The sequence below is a fragment of the Phoca vitulina genome, unplaced genomic scaffold, assembly GCF_004348235.1.
Source record: "Phoca vitulina isolate PV1807 unplaced genomic scaffold, GSC_HSeal_1.0 scaffold72, whole genome shotgun sequence".
Taxonomy (NCBI): Eukaryota; Metazoa; Chordata; class Mammalia; order Carnivora; family Phocidae; genus Phoca; species Phoca vitulina.
Genome location: NW_022589775.1, coordinates 1211915 through 1222335, shown reverse-complemented (window position 1 = coordinate 1222335; position 10421 = coordinate 1211915). Strand labels below are relative to the sequence as shown.

Sequence of the window (10421 nt, the reverse complement as noted above, 5' to 3'; positions counted from 1 at the left end):
ATGGGTCTCAAAATCTCTAGCCAGACCTTATGTTCTCTCCATCTTTCAGAGTCTTCTTATGTTGATTTTATGTCCCAGTTTGTTTGTTTATTTATGCTCTAGTTAGCAGAAGCAATAGGGAAAAGTACTCCAACTCCAGTTTTCCAGAAGTAGAAATCTCTCTGATGTCAAGATAGAGTAGCTTGAGGCTTTGCCCAACACTACCCTATCCAGCCAACCTTTGAGGTTTTAGAGGCTCAGTGGGTTCTCATGAGACTCTCACTTTTGGTTACCTGCTTTGGTCTTAATGCTGAACCACTCTGAGCAGTATCTGGCGGTGTAAGAGGTGTGCTTCCTCCTGCCCAGGCTGCTACCATGTTGTAAACCCATTCCCCCAAGCCTCCCTGATATGCTTATGTATGTATCTTCTCATTTGCTTCTCCTAAGTCCTTCCCAATGTCAATAAATGTCTGCAGTCTGTTGAGAAACTCAATAAAAATTCTCTATAGTCTGTAGAATGAGTAACAAAGGGATAAAAATAATCTCATTATGCTCTAATTTGACATGCTCTAATATTTGTTCAGGTCAAATTTAAATTTATCATTTAGTGATTTTATTTTTAAATGGGCTTATTTGAATTGTCCCAAACACCTATTTTCTCAAAAGAAAAAAAGTTTGATTTTCTTTATAAGAAAATTATTGTGTATGTGCTATATTGCTGAATAGTAGAGAAAGACTAAATGATATTAAAAATAATGGGGTAAATGAAAAAAAATCTCAGCTTAAATACTGTGTCTGTCTTGTTAGAGAATTGCTTGTGTAATTTTAATTCCAAATGCCTCCATATTTGCCATCTGTTTCTTCCTGGCATTGAGAGTCAAGAAAGGCCAGACAGAAAGTATCTGAAATAAAATGGTTACTAATGCAGAAAGTGTGTTTAACCCTAGAACCCTATTATCAATTAAACTAATATTATGGCTTCATGATTTTCTTTCAAAAATAATTTCCCCCCTCTAAACTGTCTTGAACAAGCTACTTCTTGCTACCAGCCATGTCTCAAGGGATGTGTTCTGACTGGAAATTTTGAGCTTCTATAAAAGTGTTTATTAAATTTTTGAGTAATTGCATTAAATACCAACAATAAGCAATCATCATTTTCATGTTTGTTGAGCAATTGCTCCTTGTTGAACCACAAACTTTGGCTACAAAATTCAGAATAAAGGGCAAAGTACAAGAAGTTCTTTGCATGGATAAAGCAGATACTAAGAAACAAATAAACCAACCAATCAACCAAACAAACCTCAACTAAAAACAAATCGAACATGAAAATAGCATTAGAACAAGTCCAATACACCTGGGGGGAAAATAAATCATAACAACAGTGTATATTAAACACAATTCTTTTCTGAAGAGTTTATGGTCTACCTTTTCTCTGCTTTATGCATCTTTTCCCTTTTAAACTTACGATGGTTCAAGGGGAAGAGAGATGATATATTGTTTTTACTTTTCCTTCACTTACAAAGGAAACCTGAGAGTGTGGAAGTATCTTCTGGACACATATTCTCCAATTACCTGTCCAGTGAGGGGAAATCCCTTCTCAGGTTCATGTCTGTCTAAACTAGAGCAGGGGCAGAGAACTGCTCCCACTTTGATGCAAGGTTATTATTATTATTATTATTATTATTATTATTTTATTATTATTATTTTTTGCTAGCTTCAATTGTTGGAGAGTCTTTTCCTATATGGAGCTGAATTGTTCCTCTGTGATCTAGTTTGGTCACAGGGAGTAATTCTAGGCTCTATTCCGTATGATAGGCTTTAAACGCTTTTTTCTTCTGTAGGTTAAATATTCTCGAGTTCTTCAAGGGCCCTTTTTGAGAATTCTTCCAGACATTGTAGCATCATAACAACCCTCTTCTTTTAATGTTACCTATGTTTATAAATGTACCTGCTAAAATGTGATTAGAAAGTCAACTTAAGAAAATTTCAATTCAGTTCAATTCAGGGAATAGTTATCAAGCACTTTTGATGTGCCAGATACTCTGTTGGGCCCTGGGGCTGTGATAGTGAAACGACCATCTATCCTCCTGAAGATCACAGTTAGCAAAGACAGATATGCAATAAATAATGACAACTGTGATGAGTGTTATGGAAGAGGATGTAAAGTTGTCTAAAGTAAGGGGGATTTAATTAATCCTGGAGAGTCATGGAAGGCTTCTATGATGAGGAGATGTTTAAGTGAAGACTTGAAGCATGAGTAGAAATTAGCTGAGATAATAGAGGTTCAGGCCATGGAAGTGGTACAGGGGGAAGCTTGCAGGTTCCCAAAGTCCAGGGAAGACACTTTTTAAGAAGAGGATTTCAAGTTCTCATGTCAGTGGAGAGAGTCTTGGGTGGCCGCCACCATTAGGTAAAGGAGAACTCCACTGTTCAGAAGGGAGCAAGCCCTGGACTTTTTTGTCTGTGTCATGCTACCTAGCTTACACAATGATTCCTCTACTTACTTACACCATGGTCTGTCTTTCTTTCTTTCTTTCTTTCTTTCTTTCTTTCTTTCTTTCTCTTTCTTTCTTTCTTTCTTTCTTTCTTTCTTTCTTTCTTTCTTTCTTTTTCTTTCTTTCTTTCTTTCTTTCTTTCTTTCTTTCTTTCTTTCTTTCTTTCTTTCTTCTTTCTCTCCTTCTTTCTTTTATTTAAATTCAATTAGTCAACATATAGTGTATCATTAATTTCGGATATGGATGGGATAACTGGGTGATGGGCATTAAGGAGGGCATGTGATGTAATGAGCACTGGGTGTTATATGTAACTGATGAATTACTGAACTCTACACCATAGTTTTAACAACTGTCCTGATTATGTGAACATATTATCTCAAAAATAAGTGCTTTAAAGGTTTTACTTTTGAAAAACTGCTCAAGGCACACAATCCCTCTTTCTACTTGGCTATTCTACATATTTATGTGCCACACAGCTGATTAGATAAAAACCAAAAAGTGTTCAATGGGTTTTGCATAAAAAAATTTATTGGTGACATTCCAAAGAGCTCCTAGTGGCTTAGTGGGAGAAGAAGTCAGACGGCAGTGTGTTGGGGAGTGAATAGGAGGTGAGCTAGTAAATACAGAGAATGCAGACACTCTAAAGAATCTTGGCTGTAGAAAGAAGAAAAGAGATAGGATAAGTATCTAGAGGAAAAGAGGAATAAGAAAATGTCAGGGTGTTTATTTTTTTATTTTTTTTTAAGGGGAGAGACTATTGCAAGATTAAATATTGCTTGAAGTTCACTACTATTTATGGCAAAGTAAGAAATATGGGGAAAAGCTTCCCTAAAAGGAGGCCTCATCTATGACCTTTGGTTGTTTTCAATTTGGTTTAGAAGGTAAATGTAAAACCTAAGTGATGACATAATAGGACATCCTATAATAAAGAACATTTGTTGTGAGCTAGTTGTGTGATGAGAAAGGGAAAAAAAAGAAAAAAAGAAAATTAGGTACTATACGTTGAAGTGACAATGTTTTCAAAAGGTGGTAGCAAACCAGAGATCAACTTGGGCTGGTGGTTTAGAAACAGAAGAGATTTTGAGGCTCATCTCCTTTATTTTCAATCACTTTGACTTTAGGCAAGTTATGCAGCTTTTCCAAGCTTCTCTTTTCAGTTTGTAAAAAGGAATCATGATGCCGAACTCACTTTTTGTGTTTGTGAAGAGGAGATAGTTTTTGTAAAGCTCCTACTATGATAAATGTACAATAAATGATAGCTCATATAAAATCACAGAACGTGGGACTTAAATGACAAAGACACTATTACTCTATCATGGTTTGCACATAGTAGCTCTTCACTAAAAAACTGGAGAAAAGAAAGAAAGAAGGGAAATGCACAATGTGAGCAAATATATGAAGTGAAAAATATGTGTGAGGACAGATGACAAGAAATTAGATGGTTCTATAGGTGATGCCCTACAGTTTCATTGTGTTCATGATATTAGGAAAATCTGGGAGATCAGGGTACTTGGAAACTAACTAACAGTAATTCATGATGTAAGTGTTAATTACATTATCTGTTATAACAGGTACAAATCTCAGTCCAAAATAAACCAGAAATGTAAGAAACATGACTTGATTCTTCTACATATCAACTAAATTTTTTCTTTGAATCTTTCTTGTTGTTTATCTTTATTTTATTATATGAATTTTTATCTCATAATCATATACATAACTCTGCAATCCAGCTAGACTTGGAGGAGCGTAAGGAAAATATGAACCCATAGAAGTGCAGTGAGAGCACAAAGATTATAGAATATTTCTTTTTTTTAAAAAAAAAATTATTTATTTATTTGAGAGAGAGAATGAGAGATAGCACGAGAGGGAAGAGGGTCAGAGGGAGAAGCAGACCCCCGCCGAGCAGGGAGCCCGATGCGGGACTCGATCCCGGGACTACAGGATCATGACCTCAGCCGAAGGCAGTCGCCCAACCAACTGAGCCACCCAGGTGCCCAGATTATAGAATATTTTGAGCAGATGGGGGTGAAGCGGTGCTCTCCTGAGCTACAGAAGGAATGGTCCAGTAGTTAAGATAAAATACAAGTCAAATTTATTAGATTTGTCTACAGTCAGCAATGGTGATCTTCTTGCTGGTCTTGCCATTCCTGGACCCAAAGTGCTCCATGCCTTCCACAATATTCATGCCCTCTCTCACCTTGCCAAAGACCACATGCTTGCCATCCAACCACTCAGTGTTGGCAGTGCAGTTGAGAAACTGGGAACCGTCAGCATTTGCCATGTACAAGATGCCAGGACCTATACGCTTCAGGATGAAATTCTCATCATCAAATTTTTCCCTATAGATGGGCTTGCTGCCAGTGCCATTATGGTGTGTGAAGTCACTACCCTGGCACAGAAATCTCGGAATAATACTGTGAAAGCAGGAACCTTTATAATGAAATCCTTTCTCCCCAGTGCTCAGAGCACAAAAGTTTTCTGCTGTCTTTGGAACTTTGTCAACAGCTGGAAGGAGATGGGGCCCAAGGGCTTGCCCTCCACAGTGATGTTGAAGAACACAGTGGGGTTGACCATGGCTGGGCAGCGGGGGCAGCTCCAGGGGGTGGCATCATCTGCAAGCCCTCTTTGAATCTTTAGTTTCTTAGGACATCAGACACTTAAACTGTCTGTCTTTTCCCTGGCTTGGGTCTAAGTTCCAGGGAGATGTATGTAATTTCAAGATGTTGTATGACCCATCTTGTTTTTGAGTCATCTGTCCACAGAGATATTTGCTGATCAATCCATTGATTCCACTTGGTCCTTGCTCCCTGATCCATACAGTAAACTACTGAGACAACTCTCATTCTTGTCTACCTAGGGCTTCAGGTCCAACGGTCTCTCTGACGTTTTCATGCCAGGCTTGAAAACTGAAACATCATTCTATAGCTTTTATGCTATTCCCTGGTAAGGGACTTCTCCTGGGACATATCTATGGCTTAATTTGCCTTGATGTCTAATTTGTGACTCTATCACTTCTATGGGTTTATGATCTAGGAAAAGGGGCAAATATCCACATTTATTCTCTGTCTCCACATCAGGGTCTTGCCTCCTCACTGAAGTTCTAAGATGGAGAGCAGAGTCAATACTGTCTCTCTTTAAACCACCATACTTTGTCTTTCTTCTGCTGTCCTCCAGCCTAGTAGATTATTTTTCTCGTATTCGGGGGAAATCCCTCCCTTAATAATTTTTGATAACTTCCCCCAGATTCATTTTTGCTCCCCAAATAACCATTTTATGGCATTAAGATTTGGAAAAATAAACCAGGGACTCATAGGAAGCTTCTGTTTTCCACCCTACCCTGGCACACCCACATCCTCAGGAAATAACTAGAATAGACTATTTGCCTGAATTAGGTGAACAAGTGGAAAGGGAAAGTGGGAGCTCTAGGGAAAAGGCCATTTATATTTCAACATCCTGTGATAATGACAACACATTGCATTATCTTATAATTTGGTATATAACTTGTAAAAAGTAAATTGAGAAAGGCTCTATATTGGTTATTTAAATTTGATCAGTGTCCTCCAGCAATGCACTTCAGCATATTTTTATTCATCTGAATTCTTTGCCCATATTGTTTGGAGAAATGTGGACAAAGAATTCAGATTAGTTGGCAGAAATGTTAATGTCTGGCGATCACAATTCTGAGATTATAGTGGCTACATTTTTAGATGGTTATATGGATCTTACAGCTCATTTTACAAAGGAGATTACCACAATCCAGACTTTCTTCTCTTGGAAAAGTCTGGAAAAGTCAATATTGATTTTTGCCCAAGGTTCTTGGTTGCTTCCCAAGGGCATAACATTACTTTTTGCAGTTTTGTGCTAAGCAGTATAGCGTATACTATTTTTACTTAATTAAAATTTTATTCAATATAAAAATCAATTAACAGGTTGGTAGATTTTCACTTTTAGTCAATGCATTCGTGGAAATAAATTTCTAATCTTGCTTTGAGGAACTGACAAAATATCAGGATGAATTCCATTTAATTTTTGAAATCTAAGGAGTGTTACATGGGTTTGTAATTGCTTTTGTTTCCCAGGCAGTTTCTCTACTAGATATTCTCTCCACACCAACCTCAGGGTAGGTTAGCATCCTTCAGAGACACCTATAGGATTTGATGTTCTAGCATCAACATTTTCAGTGACACAGGACAATGAAATTGGGGATTGACAAGGTAATGACTCATGGCATAAGTATTCAATATTACTTTTCTAAATGTCCAAATAAATATTTGGTTCTAGGCTTTAGACATAAACCTCCAGTGATACCAGAAGGATTCATGGTTAAGGGTAATATGGCCCTCCAGGGAAGTTTCTAAAGAAGCTTGTCATCTATACTAGCTGTAAAAGCTCAAGTGTGAGTGCAGCTGTAAGACTTCTTGCCCCCATGACAGCAGCAGGGATGTTGTTAAAATATACTTCTATTCAAAGTGTATCTGATGTTATTCTTGAACAATTGATGTCTCTGGGCCATCTGGCATTTCATGGCTAGGCACTGCACCAGCACCATGTGGTGAAGTGCTAGGGGCAGGAAATTGTGGTTTATTTCATTGTTTTGCTAACAAAGACTCAGAAGTCAGTAATTGCTTGACATTTCTGAAAGTGTCTTCCAGTTGGAGTGAACGCACTTAGACAATGAAATAATGAAAGGGTTGTGCAATAAGTTTGTGTGTGTATGTGTGTGCAATATACAAAGTCACCCCAGAGGTATGTGATGGTCTGGTTTTGTTTCTGGAGAAGATAAATTACAGAGTAGTACGATTGCCAGCACACCTCTGTCTGAACTGAAGTAGTTCAAGCAAACACACATTTTAAAAGGTTAGGATTTCATTTTTCGGTTCTCTTCCTGACTCAGATACATGATATATAAAAGTGAGGGAGGCCTCTTGAATTCTGCCTGAGTGTATCTGATATGAGTCTTGCAGTTTGGACACATTCACAGAGGATAACATACCAAGAGTCCCAGGTATCAGGGCTTTTATCAGGAACGTTAGAAAATTCTAGGCATAGACCTTCCAAACCACCGTACCCAGAATGTCTCTCAGTAGGTGTCAGTTTAATGTCTGTAGTAGTGTCTGTGATAATCAAAATCATTGCTGCCTTTGGCCAGAACTTCACAGAGTGGCTAACTATGGGTCTGACCATACATTATATTTAAAGTCAGAATGATGGAGTTGAAATTTCTTGAGTCAAAAAGACAGGATGAATTTGGGCCCTGACACCCAATACATCTGAATAGGGGTAAATTACGAAACCCATTTGAATATTAATTTCATTATGAAGACAATAATAACTTCCTTAAAGCATTGTTTTATAGATTAGTTGAGAAAAGAAATATGAGGTCACAGACCTAGATTTAGGGCTCAATAACTTTAAGATGAATCTTTTTAAGTAAATGTTCAATTACCTTAAAATAATCCTCATTTCTAATACGTTTTTTTTTAAACAAATAGATACTCTTAACAGAGTTAGAGTAAGAGGGGTGTGCCTTTCTACCTGATTTTTCTTTTTCTTTTTTTTTTTTCAGACAATGAATGTCATTTCCCCCTAGACTTCTAGTATGATAGAAAGGATAAGGGTTTTGGATTTGTGTGTGTTTGAATTTTCCATTTGTTTCAGCCTCTTAGATTTTAAGAGATGGGTGTCTGTTGCAGGAGAGGAGAGGTTGCAAGAAAGCAGTGGTGATCCACTTTGCTTCAGCAAAGTACAGAGAGTGTGAAATGTCTAACAAGGTGAAGGCTTTGAATAATGTTGCCTTTGAAACCCATTCCTTTGTGGGAATACATTGGCCACTCTAAAAGATAGCCTGCACTGGTCAGTTTTCAACTGGATATTTGGTCCACATGGACATATCCAGCCTTCAGTTTCCAGAAATCTCTCTGGGTCATTTGGCGTTGCTTTACATTGGGTAGGAAAGAAGCTAGCCCTCTGAGCACTTGCTTTTGAAAAACTCTCAGTCTTGAATGATTGGAGAGACATCCATTTTTATTCTGAAATGACTTGGTCATTTTAACATTCAATCATTTATTTATCCATGCATTCAAGTTTTTATTTATTCAAATATTCATATTCATGCATTCAAGAAATAACTTAAATGCTGGCACAGCTAAGGCACTGGGCTAGATCATCTGATTTGAGTCATTCGCCTGGACAAATGTTCAATGTGCCCATTAGGATTGTGGGATTGCTAGTTTGTATTAGGATTTTCCAGAGAAACAGAACCAATATGTTTGTCTCTTTCTTATGAGAAATTGGCTCATGCAATTATGGAGATTGAGAAGTCTAAAAATCTGAAGTTGCTAGGCTCAACACCCAGAAAGAGCTGCTATTTTAGTTGGAGTCTGAAGGCAGGAAAATAACACTATCTTGGTTCAAGGCAGTCAGGGGGGAGGGGTTCTCTTTTACTTGTGTGAGGGCCAGCCCTTTTGTTCAAGTCTTCAACTAATTGGATGAAGCCCATCCACATTACGGAGAGCAATCTGCTTTATTTAGCTACTGAATCAAATGTGAATCTCATTTTAAACCACCCTCATGGACATACCCAGCATAATTTTTGACCAAATATCTGGGCAACCCATGGCGCAGTCAGGTTGAGACATAAAACTAATCACCACACTGTTTTTATTGTTGAAATAATGAAATGTTGAACTAAAAAAATTATGTTACAAATCAAAACTTGTCTTTAGAATGTTTATTTTCCTGAGCTTGATAATTCTCCTTTAGAGAGTCTGTCATTTCCTCTCAGCTTTAGAATTTATTTTAAGTTTTCTTCAAAATTCCAAGTACTCCTAAAAGTTATTGACCAATGTCCTGCTTTAGAATCCTCCTAAAGTTTGTCTTTTTAACTGTTATTAAGATATTCAAATATATATCTAGCCCTAGGAAAGAACAAATGTTACTTCAACTTTCTTAAATTTTTTATATTACATATGTCTTCAGTAGATATTTCACACCTTCCTGTGTGCAGAACTTCCACTGGAACGATGATCTCTCTTCAACTGCTATAAAACAACTCCCACACCAAGAAAGCTGCCTTGGATTTTTATATATTTTTAAGCAGGTTCATAAAAAATAGGTCCCTTGCCTTTTTGTAGAGAGGAAAGAGCAATAAATATATTTAATATCATTCAAAGAAGTATGAACATAAAGTGAACTTCATGCATCCTGATTCTTTTTTTTTTTTAAAGATTTTATTTATTTATTTGAGAAAGAGAGTGAGAGAGAGAGCACAAGAGGGGGGAGCGGGAGAGGGAGAAGCAGACTCCCCGCCGAGCAGGGAGCCTGATGCGGGACTCGATCCTGGGACTCCAGGATCATGACCTGAGCCGAAGGCAGTCGCTTAACCAACTGAGCCACCCAGGCGCCCATGCATCCTGATTCTAATTACAAATCATTCTCGCTCTTTTTAGGTCACATCACATATAATTAGATTCAGTCAGAGGTTACCTTTAAAAGCAAATCCTTGACCCAACCTACTTGTTTTCTCCAACTTTCTTGTCTCCCACCCTCAGACCCTCTGGGTCCTCTGTTCTCACTGTTAAATTCAAGATCTTCATATGGGCTCTTGCTGTGGCTCTGGGGTTTGGAATCACTCATCCTTAAGCATACAGCGATATCTCAAGATTAGAGGAAATAACCGTGACTTCAACTGAATCATGCCTTCAATGAGAATGTGTGTTAACCCATATGCCCTTTCAATTATGCTGGTCAACCATTTATGCTGGTCAACCATTTAACATGACAAACTTAAATCAGTCAAAAAAAAAAAAGATTGTTAAGAATTAAGTTTGCTTTATGTTCAGATAGGCAATGAACCATACCCAAATAAACAACTTTTTTTTTTTTAATCCTTTGCTCCAAGGCTGGCCCTAACTATATCTAGAATAGTTAGCTCAGTATATATGGTGT

The 10421-nt window shown here is 37.5% G+C and overlaps 1 pseudogene; it reads right to left on the bottom strand.

Annotated features, from left to right (window-relative positions):
- Positions 1-4569: 4569 nt before the first annotated feature.
- Positions 4570-5048, bottom strand: LOC116625044 (annotated as a pseudogene).
- Between the last annotated feature and the right edge of the window lie 5373 nt (positions 5049-10421).